The following is a 27,747-nucleotide window of genomic DNA, read 5'->3' as shown; positions in this document are numbered from 1 at the left end:
GAGGGGAGGGGGAGAATATCTGAGTTATGTTATCATGTTATAGACACAATATCCATATCAGATAGATGTTTTAAATATGTGTGTTGTATGTATAATTAGACTCTTTGGGTATTTCTGGCATAAAAGCAACTGAAAACCTGAGCATGGACCAGTCAATTCGTTTATTTAGCTTGGGTATACTTGTTTGTTACAAGTGAAGTTTATGAGGATCCAGTGTGTGGCAGTAGGGGACAGCTGCTGGGAAATCACAGAGAAGTTTTGTTTTGGTTTGGTTTTTTGGTGAGGCAGTTAGGGTTAAGTGACTTTCCCAGGGTCACACAGCTCGTAAGTGTCAAGTGTCTGAGATCACATTTGAACTCAGGTGCTCCTGACTTCAAATATGGTCTCAAACACGACACTTGTGAGCTGTGTGACCCTAGGAAAGTGACTTAACCCCAACTGCCTCACCAAAAAAAAAAAAAAAAAGAGAGAGGAAAAAGAAAAGAATAAAAAGTATTTAAAACAATGAGAAATTTCCCCCAATACTTAATATAGGACATATTCAGATTATTTAAGAAGGGGTTCTTGGAGAAAGTATGCTTTCAATGGGGTTTTAAAAGCCATAAGCTTAGTGGTATAAGTGTGTAGTTGTTTCAAGGATACAAAACTTCCTGGAAAAACTAGGATTCAGGAAAGAAAGGTGAACAGGCAGGAATAATGAGGTCATTTCTCTCACTAAAAAGAGGGGCCTTTTAGAATGCAGCCACTCAGTAGAAAACCTTAGGATAATCAGTCCAGAGTAAGGCCTTTTAAAACAGAAAGATTCCTTCCTATCCTATATCCTGCAAAATGATCAAGAAAACAAAAAAGAATCGAAGTCAGTGGAGAGGTAAGACAGAAAAACTAATATACTTTCGGTGGAGGTCTGAATTGTTCAACAAAAGTTCTGGCTATCAATTTGTAATTATATAAGAAAAGGGCCTCAGTTGCCCATTCCCACCCACCCAGGAAGCCGAAGACAGAAACAAAGGATCAATATAAACCTAAATATTCTTAGCAGCACTCTTTGTGGTCGCAAAGCTCTGAAAACAAAGTGGCTATCCATCAACTGGGGAATGGCTGTACATTAATGTAACTGACCATAAAGTCTTGTGGAGTAAGAAACGCTGAATACAAGGAATTCAGAGAAACAGGGAAGAAAATATGAATAAACTGATGAAGAGTACTGTAAGAGCTGAGGATCAGAACACATCTCCAACAATGTAGATAGAAACCATCAAAACAAAACAAAATTTTGAGTAACTGAAAAACCAATGACAATCAGGAAAGGACAGGTAATGAGAAGTCCCTGGTCTTCCTCACAGTGGAGACACATGGGACTACTAGGATAAAATGCAGTATACATTTTAGAGGTTTTTGCTTAATTGGTTTTTTTAATAACCAAAGAGGGATCAGCATGAAGGGGGCAAGGGAAGTAGTATTTCCAGAAAGTATCATAATATAAAAATAATATTCATCAATAAGCCTTGAAAACTGTTTTTTAAAGATTAGGAAGAAACAGAAATGGAGGTGGAGTTCCATTGCCTTGCCATCTAACTTCTGACCTTTCATTTTATCAAAGTGCCCACTATTCAGTCAATGACTTTGATCCCCAAATTTGTTTAATATTAGGGCCATCATTTGATAGATCCCTTATATTCCTATCTAGTTTCTGAATATCAGTTACGCGATTTGCATACCTGAAGATTTTTATTGTAAGAGCCATAAAAATAATTCCAATTGCTAAACACACCTGCAAAATAATGTTTTTTTGTCTTCCCAGAAATAACAGGTTTGACACGCTATATTACGTGTATGAATTGCTGGCAAATAAAGGACTATAAGTTAGTTAATTCTAAAAGGCAATTGTCACAAGTTCCTCGATGCTGGTTGGTTTTGATTTACTAAATTTTTATACTTCAAATTTTCAATGTTTTTTGAGTTCACTGGTATGGATACTTCTTCCTACGTAGGCATCAGATTGAGCACTGGGTCTGAATGCAGGAAGTACTGAGTTCGGATCTGTCCTCAGTCATTTACTAGCTATGTGACCTTGGGTAAGTCACAATTTTAGTTTCCTCAACTAAAAAGAGGAAGATAATGATAGCATTTAACCTCCCAAGGTTGTTATTAGGATCAAATGAGATATATGTAATGCAATTTAGCACAGTACCTAGCACATAGGAGATGATTAATAAATGTTTCCTTCCTTCCCCCAAAGTATATTACAACTGTTCCCTGACTTAGGAGCAATCTTCAAGAGAAGAAAGTCCCAAAGAAAAAGCAAAAATATCATCTTATTTAGAGCTTCTTCATATTTCTAAGGACTGACCTAAAGGTAGCAATTTGTTGGTCAGTCTCTAATTGAACCCTTCCCAATTGTGTAAGAACTGCCAACGTTTGTATTCTATTAGCATAGTCTTGAAGAGAAAAGCAGTACAGCTTAGTGGTAGAAAGGGCAGCTAGGTGGCACAGTGGATAGAATGCCTGGCTTGGAAGCAGAAGACCTGAGTTAAATCTGGTCACAGACACTTACTAGCTATATGTCCTTAGGCAAGTCACTTAACCCTGTTTGCCACAATTTCCTTATGTGTCAAATGAGCTGGAGAAGGAAATAGCAAACAGCTCCAGTATCTTTGCAAAGAAAACCCCGAACAGGATCACAAAGAATCAGACAAGACTGAACAACAGATTGGTACAAACACTGGTTCTGAAATTGGAAAACCTAGTTTAAAACCCCAGGCTCTACTTCTGACAGGAAGAGACCAGACCATAGATCTAGAGCTGGACAGGAATCCAGAATCTAGTCCTATATCATCATTTAGCACTGAGGAAATAGAGGGCCCACAGAGGTTAAGCGATTTATTCAAGACTGACTAGGTATTCTATGGGAGACAGTTTTTGGAATTAGAGGAGCTAAGAGCAAACCCTGACTTTGACACTACCTGTGTGACCTTGGGCAAATTATTTAATCTTCCTGGGCATCAGTTCCCTCATCTGTGAAAGGGATTGGAATAGTTTATGAAAGAACCTAGACTCATCTGCATGATAGAGAAAGGTATTAGAGTAACCCTGAAATGGAGAATATTAAAAAAAAATTATAGCCTTCATTTTAGTATCTCAACCAACTTCTATTTTCAATATTTACTATTTTTTGCCTGCACCCTTGTTTTCACAACACACAAAAACGTAAGTTAAATAATAACAGTGGCTTTGTTTTGGGGTTTTTTTGGTGGCAAAGAGAGTTAAGTGACTTGCCCAGGGTCACACAGCTAGTGTCAATTGTCTGAGGCTGGATTTGAACTCAGGTCCTCCTGAATCCAGGGCCAGTGCTCTATCCACTGTGCCACTTAGCTACCCCCAATAATAAGAGTGTCTTGCAAAATATTTTATATGCCTAGCAAAAGATCTATTTTAGTTCACCCAGGTGGATGGATCACTGAGGGAGATGGGGCCTAAAAAAACCCACAACCACACAACTTAATCTCTCTGTAAAAGCAATACTATGGGCAAAATAAAGATGTTTCTCTTTGACAATTTTAAAGAAAGTAACAGCTGGAAAAAATACTGAAGAAATATTACTATGAAGTTTTATAGTTAAATAATTGTAAAATAACTTTTAAAACTGGCCTATACAATGATATTAGTCTGATTTGTGGTATACTGGAGGGAGAACAGGCCTGGAAGCTAGGAAGGCAAAAGTTCAAGCCAGCCTCTGCCTCTTATAGGCTGTGTCATCCTGAGCAAATCATTTAACCTCTCAGTGCCTTATGAAACTCTTTAGAAATACAAAGTTTCAGAGAAGGTGCAGACTTGCCCTGGTAGAGGGAATTTGCTCATGTGGGTTTCAAATATCAGTGAAATCTCAGGTTCAGTTTCTACCCCATGTTTTTTAAAGACAATCTCCCTTCTACACCTCACAAAAAAGCTTCCCAAACTACTTCTCAACTAATTGTGTACGTTGTGAACCTACCAACATTTCTGGGATTTCAGATTTGTGGGATGAAATAAGGAACTAGATAGTGCTTTAAATAATAAGACATTTTACTCTGTAAGCTTTGACCTTCCAATGCTCCATAAAGACTTGGTAAAAACGAGAAAGAAGCATGTGCTGCTTTAATATCAACTGAAAACGACTGCAAATTATATGAGGTGGTTTAGCCTATAAGGTCTCTAATGTTCCCTTCCAGCTCTAAGTTTCTAAGATCCTGCTAATTAACCTGAATATTTCCACATCAGTTATTATCTAAGACATAATTTTAAAATCACCTCAGTTTCTAACTTTGACTCTTCTGATTAAATGCTCAGAGAATTCATTTCAAAGGAATACACATATATTCATTAAACAGAATTCTCAATGTAACTGGAGCTAATTAGACCACATTTTATGAGGTCAACTCATACTGTCACCTAAATTTATAAGGCCCTTTTCCTAGCAGTTCATTTCTGTAGAATTTGGAGGTCCTAATTTAGTGATACATTTGAATTACAATAGGCATTGTGAAACAAACTAAAAAGGTCGGAAGTAGCTCATTCCTTGTAGCACTTCAAGAATGAATGGGTCTCCAGCAGACGTTGGGGAATCCAACCTGCAGCTGACTATATTTATTCTAAAATAAAGGCCAAAATCTTCTAGGTACAACCTTTCTGATAGTAAATACCTAATTTCTTCTTCATTTGCTTCATATTATCCACTAATTTATTATTATTATTATTTTTTTACAATTTGCTATTAGAGATCCAAAGAAATTTAGGAATTGAATTCCTGCTTCATTTTGCTTGCCTTAAACCTGCTTTAAAAATAAACAAATTCATGAAAAAATTATTTCTGAAAAGATTTCATCTGAATTTCTACTTATATGTATTACTAATATTCTCTATTCATATAATCTTCTCTGGCTTAGTGCTGTTCACAAAACCCAGGCTACTACGTATGTTACAAATGAACACTTTAGTTTGCCCTAAATGTGCACGCCCCCACTCCCACCCCCATGTAAAAACAACTGTCCTTATCAAAAACCTATTTTATTCACACAGTGTAACTCCTAAAGATACACCTTGATGTTGCCTTACAAAATATCTTCCACTCAGAGCTTTTCAGAGCATTAGTTTTCACTTCACCGCAGGGAATATATAGGTGGTATTTACCAGCTCAAGGTCACATGGTGAGTCGGGACTATTTCCTCCTAGGAGGTTACTCTAACACACCATGCTGTCTCCATACCAACAGGACATACAGTCGTAGTTTTATTCTGACTCAGTACTACTCCAGTATACAGAAAACTTGGAAAGACTCAAACACCAAAGGCTTTCCGGCCAAAGTCTGCAGACTTGGGAAGGTGATATGGTTCCACAGGCTGAACTTTTCCCTTAGGGGAAGTTGCAATTCCTTGTTTCCAAAGACCAGCAAAATAGACATATAATATGCAAACAAACAAAAAAAGTAAAGACAGCACTCAGAACACCTTCCTCTGTGGTCAGGGGAAATAAACGCTCCGGGTTAGTGCGAGCGCGTGGCATTAGGAAGTTAGTAAAGCCAAGTCCCAGAAAAGTCAGCTAAAATAGGACACAGGGAAGACATGTTATGCAACTGCCACCAGAACTACCGCGGCGAAAGTATTCCCGAAACTTAAAGAGTTTGGTGAAAAAAACGAGACAAACTTATAAAAGAGAAAGAAACAGGGGGAGGGAAACTTAACAGAGGAAAATGCCTGGGAGAGAGCCTGGATTTAGCCCCAAGGGTATTGGGGCCTGCGTGGGACATCCCGGCCAGTGACGTGCAACTGCCCCCAGGCCGGGCCAGGCCCAGCTGAGCCAAGCAGAACCGAGTTGTCAAGCGCTCCGGGGACCACCGGCGCCCCGACGGAATCAGCGTCCAAACCCAAGAGACATTTTGATGGAGAAGGCCAGTTCCACATCCCTAGGTCCTCTCGCTCTCTCCTCCTCTCAAGGAGAGAGAGTCATCTCTCCACCCCCGCCCAGGGAGGACACCGTCTCCGGACTCCTCCAGAGGCTAACAGGGCTGGGTAGAAAAAAGCGATCCTGCCCCTTCTTCACACACCGAAAAAAAGCTATTCCCGGGGACCCACAACAAAGAGGCGCTCCCGGTGCCTCGCCGGGCCGCCGCTCCTCCAACGTCCGGATAAAGTCCCCGCGGCCCGTGCCCTGCCAACTTGTCCCAAACTTAGTTGGTGCTGCAGCGGCAGCGGTGGGGACAGCGGAGACGGGGAGACAGAGTTCTATGCGCCCCGAGACATCTCTCCACTGGGCGAACTCACGCCCCTCCAGGATGCCTGGGGACGGTCCTCTCCCCGACCCGACACCGCGTCGGGTGGGAGTGATTTCCCTCAAGTGAGGAGCAGCTGGAGCGGACGAAGGAAAAACTTCCCTTCGGTCCCTCAATCCTCCACCTCAGAGTGGCGGCCGCCGCTGCCCTTGGCCGAGCCGGCCCCACGCGGCGGAGCGTCGCCGACCGACCGTCCGGAGCCGCCCGGGGTGGAGGCGGGGGGCTAGAAGGAGGAGAAGAGGGAGTATCCAGAGCTCGGCCGCCCCGGAACAAACTTTCTATAACTGCACCCCCCCCCAAATCCCCTTACACACACACACACACACACACACACACAAACACCCCGCACCCAGAGCCTACTCACCTCCAAAGACGGGTGGGGTCTAGGGGTAATGGGGGCCGCTGACCAGCAGCTCCTCGGTGGCCTCTAGCGCGGAGCAGCCGTGCACGGGCGGCTCGGGACGCTGCTGGCCCCGCAGAGAGGAGGGTGACCCGGGCGGAGGCGGCAGCAGCGAAGGAGTCGCGGTCGGCGGCGGCGGGGGCTGCTGCTGCTGCGGCGGCTGCTGCTCCATCTTCCCCAGGCGCTCACGCCGCTGTTCCAACGCGCAGACCCAAGTGGGACATTCGCTACATTGTTGGCATTCCACGGGCGTCACGTGACCCCGCCTCCCGCGTCATTCTCCGCCCGCATACCAGCCCGGGCGGGGCGCCTGCCGCCGCCGGAGCCGCTGCTGTCGGTCCCGTCGCCGCTCCTACCTCCAGCCAGCAACCGGGCCAGCACCCTCCCAGTCCCCTGTCGCCCAGCTGGGGGTCCGCCTCTGCCCCCCAACCAGTGCTTCTGATACTACGGCTGTTGTTTTTTGCACTTATGCCACCCGCCCCCCAACTTCAGCCCTTGCCCAACAGCACTCCCTTATAAAAGTTTGTAGCCCCACAGGCCCCTACAGCCACTGGCTTCTCTAAGGATCTCTGGGCTTGCCGAGGCATAGACCCACTGGCCTGAAGGGGAAAACGAGTCACCCAGCAGCTGGCAGTCATAAGAAACATGGCGCAAGGAAGGGGACCCCTCCTAATTCCTTAAAGGACCCATCGGACCATGCCTCACACAGTCCCACTTGATTTCGCATATTTTGTTTAAATAACTGCAGTACAGTACACAAGACAGTATGCTTTCTGCCGGCAGTATTGAGTTTGACTTTTTTTTTTTTTTGTACTTTGTACAATGCTGCGTTAGCACTTTGGGACTATGTACTTTGTAGCAAACGAAAATGAAGCGATTGTGCAGAGAAACTGGGTGGGGAGAGAGTCAGATCCAGAATCTATTCCTGGATCTTCTATTATGTCCAGTTGAACAAGTTCTTTAGCCTCTTAGCCTTATAATGTCCTACTTTAAAACAGGCAATGTAGTATTATGGAGGCTCTTCACGAGTTTGGCCACGGGGTGATGAATTTTTTTGACCATTGTTAATTTTCAAAGTCTACTAAATTGCAAAGGAGTTGCATTCCGGGTTGTAGAGGGGGAGGAGAGGGGCAATACCAATACCAATGAAATCGTCAATCCTTGTATTCATTTACTACCTCCATCTGTTAAAGGAGGACTTAGTGTCCACATTGAGAACAAGTAGAAAGTTGTGGTGAACTCTCATTTAACAATAAACCACTGCAAAATTTTTTTGTAATTTAAACTCCCTGGGGACAAATAATTGCTCATCAGGATTACTTCAACACTCTCGTTCATTTGCCTTCCTGCCTTCAATTGTCAAAATCATATTCTTTTCATATTCCTGTTTTCCAGAAAGCCTCTTCAGATTATTCCAGACACATTGACCTGTGATTCCCTGTATTTCTATTATACTGAGACTACAGCTAGGTGCTAAAATGGATAAAGCACCAGCCCTGGATTCAGGAGGACCTGAACTCAAATCCACCCTCAGACACTTGACACTTTCTAGCTGTGTGAACCTGGGCAAGAATACTATTGTATGTGGATCTTTCTCAGTACTTAATTACTTAATTATCTATATCTATATATCTATATCTATATATATCTATATATATATCACTTACTATGCGCCCAGTACTGTGTTAAACATTGGTAATAATAGAGAGGCGGGTGGAGTAATGGATAGGGCTCCTAAACAGGTCCATGCTGAAAGCCCAGGTATAGGAGAAAGAATGTCCTATGTCCAGCCTCTGATGACCAAGCAATGGCTCTCCTCAATGTTAGAGAAAGAGGAAAGGAGACCTGAGATCTCTATTTGTAGAGAAGGAGCCAGTAGCAGAAGTAAGAGGAAGATGAGCTAGAATCAGATGTAATTGACTGTGCTTGGCACCAGTTTGAATCTTCATGGAGGCAATAACTGAACATAGGGGCGCAGATGAGAACACAAAGGGAGTGAATGTGAAAAGAGAAGTGGAAAGGGCCTGGGAAAGAGCTTTGGAAAACAGCTAAAGGTAAGGAACTGAATATAGATGGGTGAATTAGAAAAATAACATAAGGAATGAGCAGACAGATAAAAAGGGAGCCTGGAGAGAGGGAGTCATGCCTAGGGAGGCAAGATACAAATATATAACATATAAATATTTAATATATAAATTCTTTCCTGGGACAGCCATGTATTAAGCTGTATTATGTGTAAAACACAGTACTTGGCAGTGGGGGATATATAATAATTAATGCATGGTAGCTGCCCTTTTAAAATTTACAATCCAGCAAAGGATACATACAATGATGGTGTTGCAGAATGGGATTATAGGGACAGAAGACAGGTACAAAGGACTTTGTGAGGTCAAAGAAAAGAAAATTAATTTCCAAATGAGGCAATAGTTTTCTTAGAGGAAGTAGGCTTTGAGATGAATCTTAAAGGATGGCTTGAATTTCTGAAGCAAGGGTGCAGATGGGGGATGGGAAGGGGAGAGTATTCTAGGCATGAGAACCATGTAAGCAAAGGCCTAGAGATGGGAATGCATACAGGAGACAGTAAATAGTCGCTGTTAAGAAATCCAATAAATGGGGCAAAGGATATTGTAAGAAGTTGCAGGAGGTCAGGAATTTCACTTGAGATTAATCCAGATCAGTTAGACTAGGTAAGGATTAGATCTTTAATATTATCATTTGATTACCCTATTTTAGATAGGACACAATCTGCCAGTAAGATTAGATTAGCTAGTTTTCAGAAAGATAGGATACTAACTAGAACAGAGAAAACCCCTGTGTCTTCTGCCTTGGCTAGAGAGAAGGAAAGCTTCCAGTGGCTGTGAAAATGGAGTAATTTGAGGCCAAGATAGGGTGAATGCAGATCCAAGATTAGGAGCAATAGGACAAGTTAAATAAGTTATATAATTTTTATTTAGATAAAAAATTTGGAGTTGTTTAATCTAACAGGGATTTGTGTAATAGTGAGTGGGATGAATATTAAATTTTTTTTTATTTTATTTTTTAAAAAGTTGCTTTACCTGTATCTTGTATTTATCTGTGTCCTGTATTTTATAATACTTATTGCAATACTCTGACTGTGAGCCTCTGAAAAGCAGTGCTTATGCTTCTTCTTCAGTACTCTTACCACTTGGCACCTGGTACAGATGCTTATACCTGTAGACATGAAAGAAAAAACCTTCAGTAAGATGGGTTAATCAGGAAATACTTCCTAGAAGAGATGACTTTTGAGCCTTACCCCTGATGAAAATTGACAGGGATTCATGAAAGGGTAGGGGCCACTCCTGAAAGATCAGTGGACAGACAAGAACAAAACTACAGAAACCCAGGCAGGTGAGATTTAATTTGCCCAACCCTACTAAAGGTTATCTTGGTGTTTATTTGATGCTTACTGAGCTTTTCCGGGAAAAGGTAGCATTAACAACACAGTACAGAGGGTCAGAGGGACTGGGTTCTAATCCCAAATCTGCCACTTTGCTCTCTGTGTGATCTTGGGCAAGTCATTTAAACTTTCAGGAACTCAGTTTCTTCATCTGTAAGTGAGGGGGTTGAAGCAGATTACCTCTGAGGTAATCTATCTTTCCAGTCTTCTGACATCTTTACTTCCCTCCATATACTCCAGAATCCAGTCACACTGGCTCTTTGGTGTTTCTCACACACGACACTCTATCTCTGGACTCCAGGCATTTTCACTGACTGTTCCCATGCTTGGTAATTTCTACCCTCTCATCTCTGACTCCTGGCTTCCCTAGCTTCCTTTAAGTCTCAACTAAAGCACTACCTTCTACAGGAAGCTTTTCCAAGCCTTAACCACAGTGCCTTTTCTCTGACTGTATCTACAACTTCCTCTGTGTATATCTTTGTACATGCTCATGGTCTGTATTTCCTCTGTTTCCCTCATTAGACTATTAGTTATTTGAGAGAGCAGGTACTATCTTTTGCCTTTCTTTGTGTTCCCAGCACTTAGCACAGTGCCTGGAACCTAGTGGTTGCTTAATAAATGCTTCTTTTTTTTAAAGAATTTATTTATTAATTATTTTATTTATTTATTTATTTTTGCATGTTTGTTTTTGGGGTTTTTTGCGGAGCAATGAGGGTTAAGTGACTTGCCCAGGGTCACACAGCTAGTAAGTGTCAAATGTCTGAGGTCAAATTTGAACTCAGGTCCTCCTGAATCCAGGACCAATGCTTTATCCACTGCGCCACCTAGCTACCCCCCAATAAATGCTTATTGACAGACTAGGGATGGCTAAACAAATAGTAGCACATCAATGTAATGGAATATTATTGTGCTATAAGAAATTATGTATATAATGAATACAGAGAAGAATAGAAAGAGCTATCTAAACTGATGCAGAGTCAAGTAAGCAGAGCCAAGAAAACAATGTTCACAATGACTATAATAGAAAAAGAAAGAACACCCACACATACACACAAAAACAAACCCACAAGTGAATGTTACAAAATTACAAAGAGCAATCATGGCTCTAATGAAGAGATATGATAAGATACCTCCACCCCACTCCTTTGCCAGAGGTGGAGATCCACAAGTGTTGTACATTTAACATATTTTCAGAATTTTTCAATGTGTTGATCAGTTATGCTGATTTTTGTCCTTGTCTTTCCTTGTCTTTAAAAATATTTGTTGGGGCAGCTAGGTGGCGCAGTGGATAGAGCGCTGGCCCTGGATTCAGGAGTACTTGGGTTCAAATCTGGCCTCAGACACTTGACACTTACCAGCTGTGTAACCCTGGGCAAGTCACTTAACCCCCATTGCCCCGCAAAAAAAAAAAAAAAAAATTGTTACATGAGATGGCTCTTTGATACAGGAGGAGGAAGGATACTTGAGAAAATTATGGTGATATAAGAAAAAAAGATATTAATTAAAAACTTATTAAAATATTTTATGTTTCTGAGTTCAAGACAACAGATCCTGGCTGCAATTAGGGGATATAGCTCAGGAGAACCATAAATAGCAAGGCATCTCAGTTTCAGTAGGTATGGAAAATGAGATTGATGGAGCTCTTCCAGTGGCCTACAGGATCATAGAACCATAGATTCAGAGATAGAAGGAAACTTAGAAGTTCTCTATTTATAGCTCCAGAGATCTAGAGCTAGAAAGAACCTCAGAGTCCATGGAGTACAACCTCTTTATTTTATATATGAGGAAAATGAGGCCCAGGAAAGTTAAGAGACTTGTCCAAGGTCACAAAGCTAATAAGTAACAGAGCTTATTCTTACCTCTCTTACTCTATACCCATCACTCTTTCTGCTACACCAAGCTACAGGGGGATGAAATGTCAACTGGTTAAAGGTCAAGAGCTTTATCATTAGGAATAGCAAAAGAAGGTAACTGACAGAGGTAGGATTTGAATTCAGCACCTCTGACTCCACAGCTAGTGTTTTTTCTACTATAACTTTGACAGTCTGATAAAACATATTTTTCAGAATACTTTTAAACCCATAAATTAAAATACATAAGATTATGAAGAAAACTAAATTACATTGAAATTGTTATAAAAAAATTTTAAAATAAAACAGACACCAGGTCAAAGAACCCCTTCGCTAAAATAGTACAACCCTATAATTTTATAGATGAAAGAACTGAAGCCCAGAAAGGAGGCTCAAAGTCACATAGATAGTGACAGAAATGGGATTTGAACCCAGGTCCTCTAACTTCATGCCCAACATTTTCCCCACTGCATCATGTTGCCTTGGTGCCATACAGGAGGTCTTTCCTAGTTAGCCTTTACTAGTACTGCCTTCTTTCTAAGATTATCTTCCATTTACACTGTATGTACTTCTCAGAATTCTTTGTATGTGGTCTCTCCCATAGAATGTGAGTTCCTTGAGGGCAAGGACTTTGTTTTTGCCTTTCTTTGTATCCCCAGCACTTAGCACAGTATCTGGGACATAACTAGTGCTTAGTAAATTCTTTTTGATGATGACTCAATATAGTGTTAGCAGCATAATACTGGCCACAAGACCAGAAGGAGGAATTAGATGTTATAAATCAGAAATTTGACACAGAGACAAGCTATAGTTGTCATATTGGTGAGAGGTAGCATGGCATAAAAGATACAGATATATTTTAGACACAGGCAAATAATAATGACATGTACACTAAATGGAAACTAGTCTCCCTTCTAGAGGAGAAGGCAAAAGTTCTTTTGGAGGGGGGGCAGGGCAATGAGGGTTAAGTGACTTGCCCAGGGTCACACAGCTAGTAGGTGTCAAGTGTCTGAGGCCAGATTTGAACTCAGGTCCTCCTGAATCCAGGGCCAGTGCCTTATCTACTGTGCCACCCAGCTTCCCTTGGAAAAAGTTCTAAAAGAAGATCTCACTTATTTCTAACTTACCATGGGGGATAAAGTGCTCCCTTGTCAGGAAGATAATTACAGGAGAAAAAATAGGATAGGACATAGGAACTATACTTTTGATTTTCTTGGTATAGAGGGAAGACTCCAATAGGAAATCTCTCTACCAATGAAAGGCAGTACTTTCTCTGCACCATCTAGTATAGTATTCTATAGTAGTAGAACACTAAGTTACTTGCCCAGGGTCACATAGCTACTAAGAGTTAGAGTAGAATTTGAATTCAGATATTCCTCACTTTAAGACCAGTCTTCTGCTCACTACCACTTTGCCTCTGATAAAAATAAAGAAAAAAGTTTCTAAAGCAAAGATTCTTAAACTATTTTTTTAATGTCATGGACCTTTTTGTCATTCTCATTAAACCTATAGACCCCTTCTCAGAAAAATGTTTCCAAATGCATAAAATAAAATACATAGGATTGCAAAGGAAAACAATTATGTTGAAATAGCCATCAAAATTTTAAAAGAAAGTTCATAGCCTCCAAGTTAAGGACCCCTGCTCTAAAGCAACAGAGGCAAATCCAAATAAGGAGATTGAAGTTAAGAGATTGGGAGGTGGTAGAATAACACCAGGAAGGGTAGAAGGACCTTTAAGAAATAATAGCTGGGGCAGCTAGATGGCGCAGTGGATAGAGCACCAGCCCTGGAGTCAGGAGTACCTGAGTTCAAATCTGGCTTCAGACACTTAACACTTACTAGCCATGTGGCCCTGGGCAAGTCACTTAACCCTAATTGCCTCACTAAAAAAAGAAAAATTAAAAAAAAAAGAAATAATAGCTAAGGGTCAGCTAGGTGGTACAGTGGATAGAGCACCGGCCCTGGATTCAGGAGGACCTGAATTCAAATCCAGCATCAGACATGTGACACTTTCTAGCTGTGTGACCCTGGGCAAGTCACTTAACCCCAATTGCCTCACAAAAAGAAAGAAAGGAAGGAAGGAAGGAAGGAAGAATAGCTATGATATTCATCCCAAAGAGGATGGATCTCTACTTTCTAAGGAGCAAGAGGTTCTCATGATTCATGCACCAAGAGTGAGGACATCTATTACTGGCCTCAGCAAGAAGATCTGTGATGATGGTAGGTAGGTAACTTCAGGGGTTTTTTTTTCAGGGCAATGAGGGTTAAGTGACTTGCCCAGGGTAACACAGTTAGTAAATGTCAAATATCTGAGGGTGGATTTGAACTCAGGTCCTCCTGAATCCAGGGCCAGTGCTCTATCCACTGTGCCACCTAGCCACCCCCAGTAACTTCTTTTAAAAAGATCTAGAAACAGCTTAGAGGTCAACCTGATGTGAATTGAGAGGTGTGATGTGTTCTCACGTTAGGCATTCAGGACATGATCTGAGGATCACTACTACTCACTACTGTCTTTTGGTGACTCATGTGACAGGGAAATGATACTGTGAGAAGAGATTTGGAAAGAATATCTGGGGATTATGAAGTGCAGGGCAGGAAACTGAAGGATTTGGGGGGCATGACTGATGTCTTAATCACTGTTGCTGATGGAGCGTTAGATAAAGTGAAGGTATGAGATGTGAAGAGACAGCAGAGATGGTGTTTGAAAAAAGAATTTGGCTTTCTGGGTGAAGGCATAAGATACGGGAATGAAGAACCAGGGAAAATATATTTGCCTAGAGAGTGATTTATATGTATAAGAGAACTTCATAGGGAAGGAAGAGGAGAAAGGAGAAAAATATCCAAATGTAGTTGATAAAGTTGATGCCTTAGTGTCAAATTAATAAGTCAACATTTTTTATTTAAAAAAATTTTTTATTTTCCTTTTATTTGCATTTTTAAGTCATTATGCATATTGTTTTCCTGGTTCTTCTTCTTTCACTTCACATTAGTTCATATGTCTTCCCACACTTCACTGTATCCATCATCTTTGTTTTTCCAATTACATGTATCAAATAGCATTTATTAAGCATTTACTGTATACCAGGCACTGGGCTAAGCTCTGGGAATAGAAATACAAACAGAAAAAAAGGCAGTCTTTGCCCTCAAGGAGCTTACACTCTAATGGAAGAAAACATGTAAAATGAAGCTGAAGGTGTGTGTGTGGGGTGGGGTATGGTAAGGAAAGTCCAGAGGGTCAGGAGTGCAACCTGGAGAGGAATGATAGACAACATGGAGGAATGAAGCCATAGAGAGTAGCAGGTAAGATACTGGAAAAAGCACAGCAGTAAAATTGCTCACTAATTCATAAGAGACATTGATGGGAAAGAGGAAAAGAAATAGTAATATTCAAAGGGCTTAGTTACTTATGCTTGAGGGCTTGAGGGCAAATAATATCACTAATAAACAAATAAATAGGAGAGTTTAATAAGAGGAGATAACTATGACCTTATAGGTATCACTGACACTTAAGTGCCTCTGAATGCCACTCAGGACTAGAGGCTAGAAATGGAATGGGTCACATTATTGAAAAGGAACAGATTAGATAGAAGCAGAGGTATGTTGGTCAATATTTAACAACTAGCTCTGAGGGGGGCGGGGTTGGGGGATAGGGATTTAGGGAGAGGGGAAAGTGTACTCACAACAAATTTGTAAGCTTAATTCATATTATTAACATTTTATTCTTCGTTTTATTAGGTCTAGACAGTCAACAAAACAATAAATCAAGCCCTGATTTGTAGCAATGTTAGTACTTACCCTGAAAATTTAACAATTGCTGTCACTAGTTTGAACAGGCTCCAGCACATCCCTGAGACAATGGAGTAACAATTTATATATTCATTCATTCAATAAACATTTATTAAGGATCAAGAAAAGATTTGTTTGAATGGAAATCCATGAACCTGAGGGATGAAAAAAACAATAAAGACCATTTGAGTAAAGAAAGAGAAATAGTGATAGTTCACATATCGACTCTGTGAACAAATCATGTCTTTTCTGCCTTACCCTGTCGTCTATATGTCTCCCTGGTGCAGGGCCTCATCATCTCATGCCTAGACAATTACAACAGCCTGTTGAGTGGTCTCCCTGTCTCAGATCTTTCTGGTCCAATTCCTCCTCCACAAGGCTCCTAAAGTGCTCTTCCTAAAGTACAGGGCATTACTCAACGAACCCCAGTGGTTCCCTATTACCCCCAGGACCAAATATCAAATACTCTGTTAGGTTTTTAAAGTTCTTCACAACCTGGATCCTTCCTATCTTTGTGGTGTTATGCATGTCCTCTATAATGCAGCATCACTGGCCTTGACCGTTCCTCACACCTTTCCTTTTCATTGGTTATCTTCTATGCCTGTATTGCTTGCTCTCCCTCCTTACTTCTGTCCCCTGGCTTCCCAGAAGACTCAGTGCCAAATCCACCTTCTGCAAGAGGTCTTTCCTGGTGACCCTTTACTGGTACTGCCTTCCTTCTAAGATTACCTCACATTTACACTGCATATTTCATGAACTTCCCATAATTCTTTGCACATGGTCTCTCCCATTGGAATGTGAGTTCCTTGAGCGTAAGGACTTTGCTTTTGCCTTTCTTTGTATCCCCAGCACTTAGCACAGTACCTGGGACATAACTAGTGCTTAGTAAATTCTTTTTGATGATGACTCAATATAGTGTTAGGAGCATAATACTGGCCACAAGACCAGAAGGAGGAATTAGATGTTATAAATCAGAAATTTGGCACAGAGACAAGCTATAGTCATGATATTGGTGAGAGACAACATGGCATAAAAGATAGAGAGCTGGCCTGGCATCATTAATAGCTGGGTTAAAGTCCTGCCTCTGAAACATACTAACTGTGTGAGGTTGGGCAAGTCATTTAACTTCTTTTTTTTCCTTTAATTTTTTTTCCAGGGCAATGAGGGTTAAGTGATTTGCCCAGGGTCACACAGCTAGTAAGTGTCAAGTGTCTGAGGTCGGATTTGAACTCAGGTCCTCCTGAATCCAGGGCCAGTGCTTTATCCACTGTGCCACCTAGCTGTCCCCCAAGTCATTTAACTTCTTAACGCTCCAGGCAACTTTCTAAAAGCATAAATTATAACCAAGTTGTCAATCTACATTTATGAAAATAGTTTCTACACTGTGATTTCCCTATACTGGATAAAACTTCAGGCCTAGATGTCACTCCTTTTATAGCCCTAGGGAGCTTGTAGTAACTGAACCCTTTGGGCTTCTGCTAGAGGTCCTTCTCTGATAACACCAAAGAATTTAATAGATTCTTGATTTGCCTTACTGATCATTTTATCTTTTAGAAGATGTGGAAAGCAATAAAGAAAGACTGGCATTCTGGATTTGATTTTGACCAGTGAAGAGGAACTGATTAATCAGTTGGAAATAACTTAAACCTCAGGAGGCCATGACTATGTCATCTTTGTAATAAATAAGGGTAGGAATGTCAAGATTAGCCTGGACTTTAGGAGAGAAAATCTCAAAGAATTCATAGACAAGATAGGTAGGATCGTGTGGCCCGATATTTTCAAACACGGACAGAATTCACTTAAAAACAAAATTTGAAAGAAGGAAAGAGAGAAGTATCTAAAGAAACAAATGTAGCTATAATTTGAGCTATAACTCAAATTTTTAACATCCTGTTACGCAAGTGTCAGGGCACTTTAAGAATAGTGTCAGGAAAGCCAAAGATCATTTCAAATTGAGGCTTGTGACAAATACTGAAGACAAAAAAAAAGTGCCTTTTTTTTGTTTTGAGAAGAGGAGGAAGGCAAGAATCAGATAGAGAAAAAGATAAGAAGTGTCCTTGGGGTGGAAGAGACAATGACAAGAGACAACAGAAGCCAGAACCCCTCAATATTTCTTTTGTTTCTGTTTTCTTTAGTCCTTGAAGAATGATCTTCAGAACAAAAGTGGTTAACAAGGAATTAAAACCAAAGCTAAGTAAGGAAATGGTGAGAGAAATCCTAGCTGGCTTCAATTAATTTAAGCCATCAGGTCTAGACTAACTATGTCCCTTAGGCAGACAGAACTTGTAAATGTGATTGTTAAATGACTGTCAGAAATCTTTAAAGAATCCTGGCTAATGAGAGAAGTGTCATTGAAAAAAATCAAATAAATGTTCTTCCTGATTTTCAAAAAGGGAGAGAAGGTGGATACTCCAAAGCATAGACTAGTAAGCCTAAAATTGATTCCTGATAAAATTCTGGAGTGGATTACTAAAGGGTTTGTAAACACTTAGGAAAGGCAAAAAAATAAGCACTACAAATGAGTTCGTTAAAATCAAAGCATGCAAATTTTTCTGACAAAGGACTTGTAGCTAAGCAATATAAAGAATCAATACAAATGTCTGAGAAAAAGAATGATTTAGAGGAAGTCGTGCAACCTTGCCAATTAGGTACATTATAAATACATGTTATTGAACTTCAAATGGGCCCTCACTGAAGCAATCCTTTTACTCTTTACTAATTGATTCTTTATCTCACACCCCACAAAAAGGTCTTCAAAACTTCTTTTATATTCTCAAGACTCCCATGCCTTCCCCTTACTCCTTTCCTTCTCCTGAGGAGCTGGTTGCCCTTTCACTTGACTGAGAAAATTAGAGCCATTAGAGTGAGCTTCCTCTTCTCCTACTCTTCATCTCAAAACCCATTTACATCATCTCTCTCTCCTTCTCCCTACCAAGGCCAATCTTTATGCCCTTGATACTGTTTTTTTTTTCTCCATCAAATTGCTCCATCAATTATCCATCCCCTCTCTAATTTCCCCCACCCCCACTACCCTATGGTTCTTTTCTTACTTCCTTCAAAAATGCCCTCTCCTTAAAAACAAAAAAACAAAAAAACCCACCTTTACTAGATCCTACCATTCCCTCAAGATATCATCTTATAGTTCTCCTCCCTTTCTTAGTCAAACTCCTAGTTCTACATTTCTTGCCTCTGCTTCCTCTGATCTCATTTATTCCTCAACCCTCAATTTCAACTTCATCACTTGACTGTAACTGCTCTTTCAGGTATCAGTAATCTCTGACTTTTCAAATATAATAGTCTCTCAGTTCCAAAACTCCTTGATGTATCTGCTGTATTTGACACTACCAACCACCATTTCTTCCTCTATAATCTCTCTGTGTTTTTATGACACTATTCTCTCCTGGTTTTCTTTCTATGTATTCAACTGTTCTGCCTCAGTCTCCTTTGCTAGGAATTTCCAAGTTATATCCTAGGGCCATACTTTTTTTCTTTGCACTTTTTCTCTTGGGGACCTCATCAAAATCCAGAGGTTTAATTGTCATCTCTATGCAGATAATTCATTGATCTATATATCATCTCTTACCTCTCTCCTCAGCTTTAATTACATGCCACCATTGCCTATTATATATTTCAAAGATCTCTGTCATCTCAAACACATGTCCAAAAGAACTCATATTTCCTTCCAAACCATCCTCTCCTCCAAACTTCATGCAATGACTTTCTTTAAGCACAAATCTAGCTGTCACCCCATGTCACTGCTCAATGGTCTCAAAAATAGGAAGGCAAATGATATGATACATGTTCCAAATCACTAATAATAAGATAAATGTAAATTAAAATCACTCTGAGATTTTATCTAAAACCATTTATATTGGCAAATAAGACCAAAAAATGGAATATTACAATTGTTAGAAGACATATGAGAGGACGGTTGGTGGAACTCTGAATTGATTCCCCCCCAAATTCTGGAAAGCAATTTGGGTATCCAAAAAAGTAACCAAACTGTGCATCTTTTGATCTAGTCATATGACTACAAGGCTTATACCCCAAGGATATAAAATAAAGAAGGAACTCTTATGTATAAAATATTTGTAGCAGCACATTTTGTTTTCCTAATGACATTTTGCGGGGGGGGGGGGGGGTGGGGGGGATGGTTGGGTTTTTTTTTTTTTTGGTTGAGCAATGAGGGTTAAGTAATTTACCCAGGGTCACACAGTTAGTGTGTAATTTAAGATTCTAAATGTGGATTCTAATCTGTTCCCCCAGTTTTGGGGGAAACTGACTAAAATCACTGATAAAACGAGTTTAGGTTTTTAAGGGTTTATTGGAAAATAGAAAGAAAAAAAGATTGAGAACAGAATTGCAACAGCCTGGCATTTCTATCTTTCCTCAAATTTCCTGTGAAGTCCTCTGCCGCCGCCACCCCCAAGTCAGGAACCCAAAAGCGCAAGAGCTCTCCGCGCAGGCTCCCTTTCCTCCTTCTTGTCTCCTCCCAGAAAATAGGAGGCTCCTCAAGTTGATTGGCTGGTAGCCTTGATAGACAGCACCCATGAGCAAACGTCATTTCCTGACGCCAAGGAAAAGCCACAATATCTCTGAGGCATTTTCCTCATGGTGGAGTTTTCCCACAGCAAGTCTCCAGTAGGTGGCATCATTCCAATCATTACATTAGTAAGTGTCAAGTGTCTGAGGGCGGATTTGAACTCAGGTCCTCCTGACTCCAGGACTGGTGTTCTAAGCACATTTTGTTTTAGCAAAGAACTGGAAACAAAGTGAGTGCCTATCAATTGAGGAATGGCTGAACAAATGATGGTCTGTAAATGTAATGGAATATTATTGTACTGTAAAAAATTGTGAAAGGGATAGGTTCAGAAAAACTGAGGGAGATTTGTATGAACTTATATATAGTGAAAGGATAAAAAGCAATCAAACAATTTATACAAATGAATACATCATTGAAAACAACTGTGAAAGACTTCAGAATGATGTTCATTTTGAGCAATTCACAGCTCCAGCAGACTGATGATTACCCATTTTTCCTACCTTCTAGAAGAAAAGTGATGGACTAAAGGACATACATTTTAAAACATAGTGTGTGAATATTTTTTGCTTGACTATTATCATACCCTGCAAGGTAGAGCTATTGGGGGATGTAAAAGGTAGTGATAGTGACACCAAAAATAAAGAAAAAAGTGTCAATGGGTAACTTTAAAATAGAAGAAAGCAAAAGGAATTTCAGAAAGAGTCACAGAGAAGCAGGACAGTATTATAAATACTATGTTAAACGTGAATGTTAAATATACTTCAAAAAAAATTTTTTTGTTGGGGCAATGGGGGTTAAATGACTTGCCCAAGGTCACACAGCTAGTACTGTCAAGTGCCTGAGGCAGGATTCAAACTCAGGTCCTCCTGAATTGAGGGCCAGTATTTTATCCAATGTGCTACCTAGCTGCCCCTAAATATACTTTTTAAAAGATTCATGGTTTCATTTGAAATTTCATTTTTAATCTTCTTGTATGGAGAAATGTTCATATTTATCAAGTTGATTATAATAAAAAGAGGAATTATTTTTTTTTGTTCAAAGCATACAAAATCAATCTCATTTCCTTTTTTTCCCTTTTTTTCTTTTGGTAAACTAATGGATTAGGGCAATGTTTAGGATATAGCATGTCTTGATTTTAGCAAGGCATTGAAAAAAAGTATGTTATAATATCCCTATGGACAAGATTGACAGATGTGAACTGAAAAATAGTATAAGTGAATTCAGAACAGAATGACTGACTAATAAAGAGTAGTGATGAATGGATCAGTGTCAAAAAGAGGGATGTTGAAGAGAGCAATGGGACTCTGTCCTTGGTCCTGTTCTTCACTTTTAAAATCAATACTACAGATGAAGACAAATGTCATGCTTATCAACTTTATTAGTGACACAAAACTAAGAGGAAAAACAAGTACAGTGAAAGACAGAACCATAGCCCACAAATATCTGAGCATCCTGGAACACTGGGCTAGCTAACAAGATGAAATTTAGTAAGGATAAACTTTGGATCCAAAAAATCAATCATGCAAGTACAAGATGGTAAAAACATAGCACCTTAGAGTAGTCCCTAGTTCAGGCCCTAATCTGTTCTTTCCTACTAAATTACTCTTTTAATGTTTTTCCATGCTCTTAGTTGCTTGCCTCTCCAATCTATTTACCACACAAGTGCCAAATTGATATTTGTAAAAGAGATATGTGACCACATCACTTCCCTACTCAAAAATCTTCATGGACTCCCTCTACTATTGCTTCTAGGATAAAATAAAACTGCTCAGTCTTGATTGTCTTGGCGTTTTCTGATTCTTTCTATTAAAGCCCATCTCCACTTCTCAAATTCTTTCACAAACTGCTCAGTCTTGTATTTAAAGGACTCCACAATCTGGCTCACACCTGCCTTTCCAGTCTTACTTCACATCATTTTCCTTTATATACCTTCTGCTGTAATCAAACTGTCTGACCATATCTTCCTCAGACATGACATTTCTTTTCTTACCTCCCTGACTGAGTGAAACCATTTAGCCATCAGTTGCTGATCTTTGAGTTACCTATCTCTGGGGATGTAGTGAACTTTGGATCAAAGTCAAGAGTCATACAGTCCAGTTTCCACTGGCTTGTTAGTTTCCAAGGTTCTTTATTCTAAGTAAAAGGACTTTAAATGGAAAATAGAAGGGGGGAGAATAGATGTGTTGGATAGTTTTTCTGTATTGCTTTTTCTCCTTCCTTTATTCTTTCTTGTAGGGTATCATTTGTCTACATCAGGGGCAAGGACAGATTTGAAAACAAAAATAAAAGATAACCACAATAAAGAGACATGATAGAGTAGGAGAGGTGACACAGGACTCTAGACAGGTAAATATCCCAGTTTTCAAAATAAAAAGGTAGGTAAGGTTTGTTTAGCTCCAGAGGGCAGGATTGATATAAGGAAAACTTTCTTTTTTTCTTTTTTTTTTTTACGTGCTTGAATAGAATTTTATTTTCCAAAATATATGTAAAAACAAATTTTAACATCAATTTTTAAAAAAAATTGTTCCAACTTCTCTTCCTCCTCTATTCCCACCCCCACCCACTAGAACTCAAGCATTTCAAAATAAATTATACATGAGTAGTCATGGAAAACATTCCCACATTAGCTAGGTTGTGAGGAAAAAACAGTCAAAAAACTCCCAAAACTTCAGACTGAGGAATTGTCAAAGAGAAAAAACATTTTTTTTAAAAAAATGTGTTTCCAGGGGCAGCTAGGTGGTGCAGCGGACAGAGCACCGGCCCTGGAACCAGGAGCACCCGAGCCCAAATCCAGCCCCACACACCCAACACCCACCAGCCACATGACCCCGGGCAAGTCACCCAACCCCAATTGCCTCACCAAAAAAGAAAAAAAAAAAGAGAAAAGAAAAAAAAATGTGTTTCCAACTATTTCAGATACTATCACTTCTTTCTCTGTAGATGGGTTGCCATTTTCATAGTCCTTCAGGGTTATATTGGACCATTGCCTTGCTGAAAATAACCACATGCTTCCCAGCAGATCATTTTACACTATTGCTGTTATTTTGTATACAGTGCATTTCATTCTTCTTCAGTTCATGTAGGTCTTTCCAGGTTTTTCTAATAGTATCCTGTTCATCATACCCTAAATAATGTACCTTAAACTTGACAAAGAATTTTCTTCGTATTAGCCCAGCAAAGTCATCATAATTATTTCCCTCCATCCTATTCCCTTCCCATGATATTTACTCTATTTTCCATCTTCTTTTAAACTATTCCTCCTCAAAAGTATTTTACTTCTGACTGTCCCCTCCCCTACTCTACACTCCCTTTTTTTCCACCCTTCCTACCTTATCCTCTTCCCCTCATACTTTCCTGTAAGGTTAAATAGATTACTCCTCCCAACTGGGTGTGAATGTTATTCCCTCCATGAGCCAACTCTGATGAGTTTAAGGTCTTTGAGCTAATTCTATGTTCCAAATTTTCTTCCTCCCTCTCTCCTCAACCCTCCCTATGAAATCAAGCAATTCAATATTTCATACTTGTGCCGTTATGCAGAACGTCTTCACCTTCCTTGAAAGTATTTTGCTTTTTACTACTCTCTCCCAGAATCTGCCTTTCCCTCCTTCCCCTCCCCCCCCCTTATCTCCCTCCCCTCCCTCAGGGCAAAATATATTACTATACCCACTTGAGTATGTATGTTAGTCCTTCTTTGAGTCAATTCTGATGATATTAAGGTTCAATCACTCCCCAATTCCTTCCCCCTCTTCCCCTCCCCTCCATAAGCTTTTTTCTTGTTTCCTTCATATGAATAACCTCTCCCCAGATCATCTCTCCCCTTCCCCCTCCCCCAGTCTATTTCTCCTACCCTCAACCCTATTTTAAGGATGTCATTATGGGTTAGTTAGGTGGCACAGTGGACAATGCACCAGCCCTGGACCCAGGAGGCCCCAAGCCCAAATCCGGCCCCATACATAAGACACCCCACAAAGAACAAAACATAACTTCCCTTCGTATTCAGTTCAGACCTGTGTCCTCTGTATTATCTTCCCATATAGGAATGTTAACAGTTTGATCTTTTAATATCCCTCATGAAGTCTTTTTCCTGTTTATCTTTTTATGCTTCTCCGGGGTGTTGTATTTGAAAGTCAAATTTTCTATTCAGTTCAGGTCTTTTCATAACAAATGCCTGAAAGTCTTCTTTCTCCTTGAAGTTCCATGTTTGCCTCTGAAAGAGGATGCTTAGTTTTGCTGGGTACGTGATTTTTGGCTGTAGTCCCAGTTCCTTTGCCCTCTGGAATATCATATTCCATGCCCTCCGGTCCTTTAATGTAGAAGCTGCTAGATCTTGCTTTATCCTTATTGGAGCTCCACAGTATTTAAATTCCTTTTTTCTAGCTGCTTGCAATATTTTCTCCTTGACCTGGGAGTTCTGGAATTTGGCTATAGTATTCCTGGAGGTTTTCCTTTTGGGATCTCTTTCAGGAGGTGATCGGTGGATTTTTTCTATTTCTATTTTAGCTTCTGCTTCAAGAATATCAGGGCAATTTTCCCTCACAATCTCTTGGAGGATGGTGTCTAAACTCTTGTTTTGGTAATGGTTTTCAGGTAGTCCAATGATTTTCAAATTATCTCTCCTAGATTTATTTTCTGGGTCAGCTGTTTTTCCAAGGAGATATTTCACATTGCCTTCTATTTTTTCATTCAATTGGATTTGCTTTACTATGTCTTGGTTTCTCATAAGCTCACTAGCTTCCATTTGTTCAATCCTGATTCTTAGGCAATTATTTTCAGCAGACAGTTTTTTAATCTCCTTTTCCATTTGGCTTTTCAAACTGTTGACTTTTTTCTCATGACTTTCCTGCATCGCTCTCATTTCTCTTTCCATTCCTTCCTCTCTTTCTCTACATCTTCGTTCTATCTCTCCTACTTTCTCTTCAAAGTCCCTTTTGAGAGCTTCCATGGCCTGAGACCAGTTCATATTTTTCTTGGAAGCTTTGGATGTTGGAGCTTTGACCCTATTATTATCTTCTTCTTCTGAGGATGTATTGTGGTCTACCTTTCCCCCAAAGAAGTTTTCGATGGTCTTCTGCTTTCTCTGCCTACTCATCCTGGCTTACTGTTTCTTGGCTTTTTACTCCTTAAAGTGTAGCGCTGCTTCCCGGACACACTGTTTGTGCTACAGCGTGGCCCAGGGGGTGATTGGGCTTCTTCTCAGCCTGCCTGGCTTGTGAGTAATCACAGCCGCTTTCTCTTTGACCCGGAAACAGAAGTCTGATTGAACTCTGATTCTCTATGGTCAGAAGCTTGGCGTGCTTTTACCCCTCCCCCACTGGGCCACCACGACTCGATTCAGCCCACTGGTTCAGACCCAGGGCGCTTTGCCCCAACTCCAGCAGATACTGCCTCCACTTCACCCTGGCCTACCTCCGAACCCCCTCACCAGTCCGTGATCGGAGCCTCAGAAGCTGCTGGTGCTGAAGACTCTGACGTGTTGGAAGCACTGTCCCTGGCTGGGTCCGGACCGCGCGCTGAGCTGTTCAGCCTGATCAGTAGGTGATCAGAATCGCCCTCTTTTGCGGAGAAACAGTCTCACTCTGTTCTTATGTGCATTAGGCTGTTCTGGGTTTTGATTTTTACCGCATTATTTGGGCGTGAATGGACGGGTTTATCTGGAGCTTGTGGGAGTCACAGCCTCTCCTCCGCCATCTTGGCTCCGCCCCAGGAAAACTTTCTAATAATTAGTTCCATCCCAAAATGGAATGGGTTACCTCAGGAGATAGTGACTTCCTTCTCACTAGAGGTCTTTGAGCAAAGGCTAGATGACTATCTGTTGAGTATTTTGTAGAAGGGATTGTTTTTCAGAAATGAATTGAAATATCTTATGAGGTTTCTTACAACTCTGAAATTCAGCAATTCTGAGACCAATAAACTTGACTTCCATTCCTGGCAAAATTATTTTTTATCTTCTTTTTGGTAGAGTCAAACTTTCTTTTTTCTTTCTTAATACTATATTATTTTCCCCAATTATATATAAAGACAATTTTGGGGGGCAGCTGGGTGGCACAGTGGATGGAGCGCCGGCCCTGGATTTAGGAGGACCTGGGTTTGGGTCTGACCTCCGACACTTGGCACTTTCTGGCTGTGTGACCCTGGGCAGGTCACTTGACCCTCATTGCCCTGCAAAAAAAAAAAAGACAATTTTTAACATTCATTTAAAAAGAATTTTAGTTCCAAATTTTCTCTTTCCTTCCCTTTCTTCCCCTCTTCCCTGAGACAATAAGCAATTTGATGTTGGTTATACATGTATAATCATATAAAACATTTTCATATTAGTCATGTTGTTAAAGAAGACACAGACCAAAAGAAAAAAACACGCAAAAGAAATAAAGTGAAAAAAAATATGCTTCAATCTGCATTCAGACTTCACCTGTTCTTTCTCTGAATCTAGAAAGCATTTTTTTGGTCATAAGTCCTTTGAAATTGTCTTGGATCATTGTATTGCTGAGAAGAGCTGTCATTTACAGTTGATCATCATACAATATTGTTGTTACTGTGTACAATGTTCTCCTGGTTCTGCTCACTTCACTCACATCAGTTCATGTAAGTCTTTCCAGGTTTTTCTGAAATCAGCCTGCTTGTAATTTCTTATAGCACAATAGTATTCCATTATAATCACATTACACAACTTGTTCAGCCATTCCCCAATTAATGGGCATCCCTCAATTTCTGATTCTTTGTCCTGGCAAAATTCTAAAACTTATTATTAAGAGAATGGTTTATTAGCACTTGAACTTAGAAGGTTGAATTAAGCTGATAGAAGTTTTCCAGTCAAATTTAGACATGATATATGGAAAAACCTCTTCAGAGGCAGAGTTCCCCCTCAATGGGGATTTTCAGGCCAAGGCAGCTTGATCACTCATTGACTCTATTGTAGAGGGAATCCTTGGTCGGGCGTGTTCCGGACTAAATGGCTTCTATGGTACACTTACACCCTCAGATTAAAAATATATATATATTCTTTGACTTCTGCTTGACCCTGGAAGTAAAAACTAAGATCAATGTGTACAAGTTACAGAAAGGCAAATTTTGGTTCATCAGAAGAAAAAAAATTTCTAAAAAGCAATACAAAAATGAGTTGAATTGCCTTGTGAGTGTGCTTCTTTCTGTTGAAGATCTTTAAGGAGAGCCTAGATGGCTACTTCTCATAGATATCATAAAATGAGATTTGTGTTTTGGGTAGAAGTTGAAGTATAAGGCTCAAAAAGAGAAGGAACTCTGAAGTTCCTTACAATTATATAATTCCATAATATTGTTCTTAATCTAGGACAGATTGCTACTTTTCCTTTTATACACACATGCATGAACATGATTTTAGGCTTTTTTTTTCCTTTTTGTGGGGTAATGAGGGTTAAGTGACTTGCCCAGGATTACACAGCTAGTAAGTGTCAAGTGAATGAGGCTGGA

General features: G+C 40.1%; 1 protein-coding gene across 2 annotated transcripts in view; it reads right to left on the bottom strand.

Annotated features, from left to right (window-relative positions):
* LATS2 (large tumor suppressor kinase 2) overlaps positions 1–7,027 on the bottom strand; it is an 88,302-nt gene extending 81,275 nt beyond the window's left edge. For both annotated transcript variants that reach the window (XM_043997585.1, XM_043997587.1), the window contains exon 1: positions 6,669–7,027. The gene's annotated coding sequence lies outside the window, so the exon portion shown is untranslated. The remainder of the gene's footprint in view (positions 1–6,668) is intronic.
* Positions 7,028–27,747: the final 20,720 nt, after the last annotated feature.

Source organism: Dromiciops gliroides, chromosome 3 (genome assembly GCF_019393635.1).
Source record: "Dromiciops gliroides isolate mDroGli1 chromosome 3, mDroGli1.pri, whole genome shotgun sequence".
Taxonomy (NCBI): domain Eukaryota; kingdom Metazoa; phylum Chordata; class Mammalia; order Microbiotheria; family Microbiotheriidae; genus Dromiciops; species Dromiciops gliroides.
This window is presented reverse-complemented; position numbering and strand designations above follow the sequence as displayed.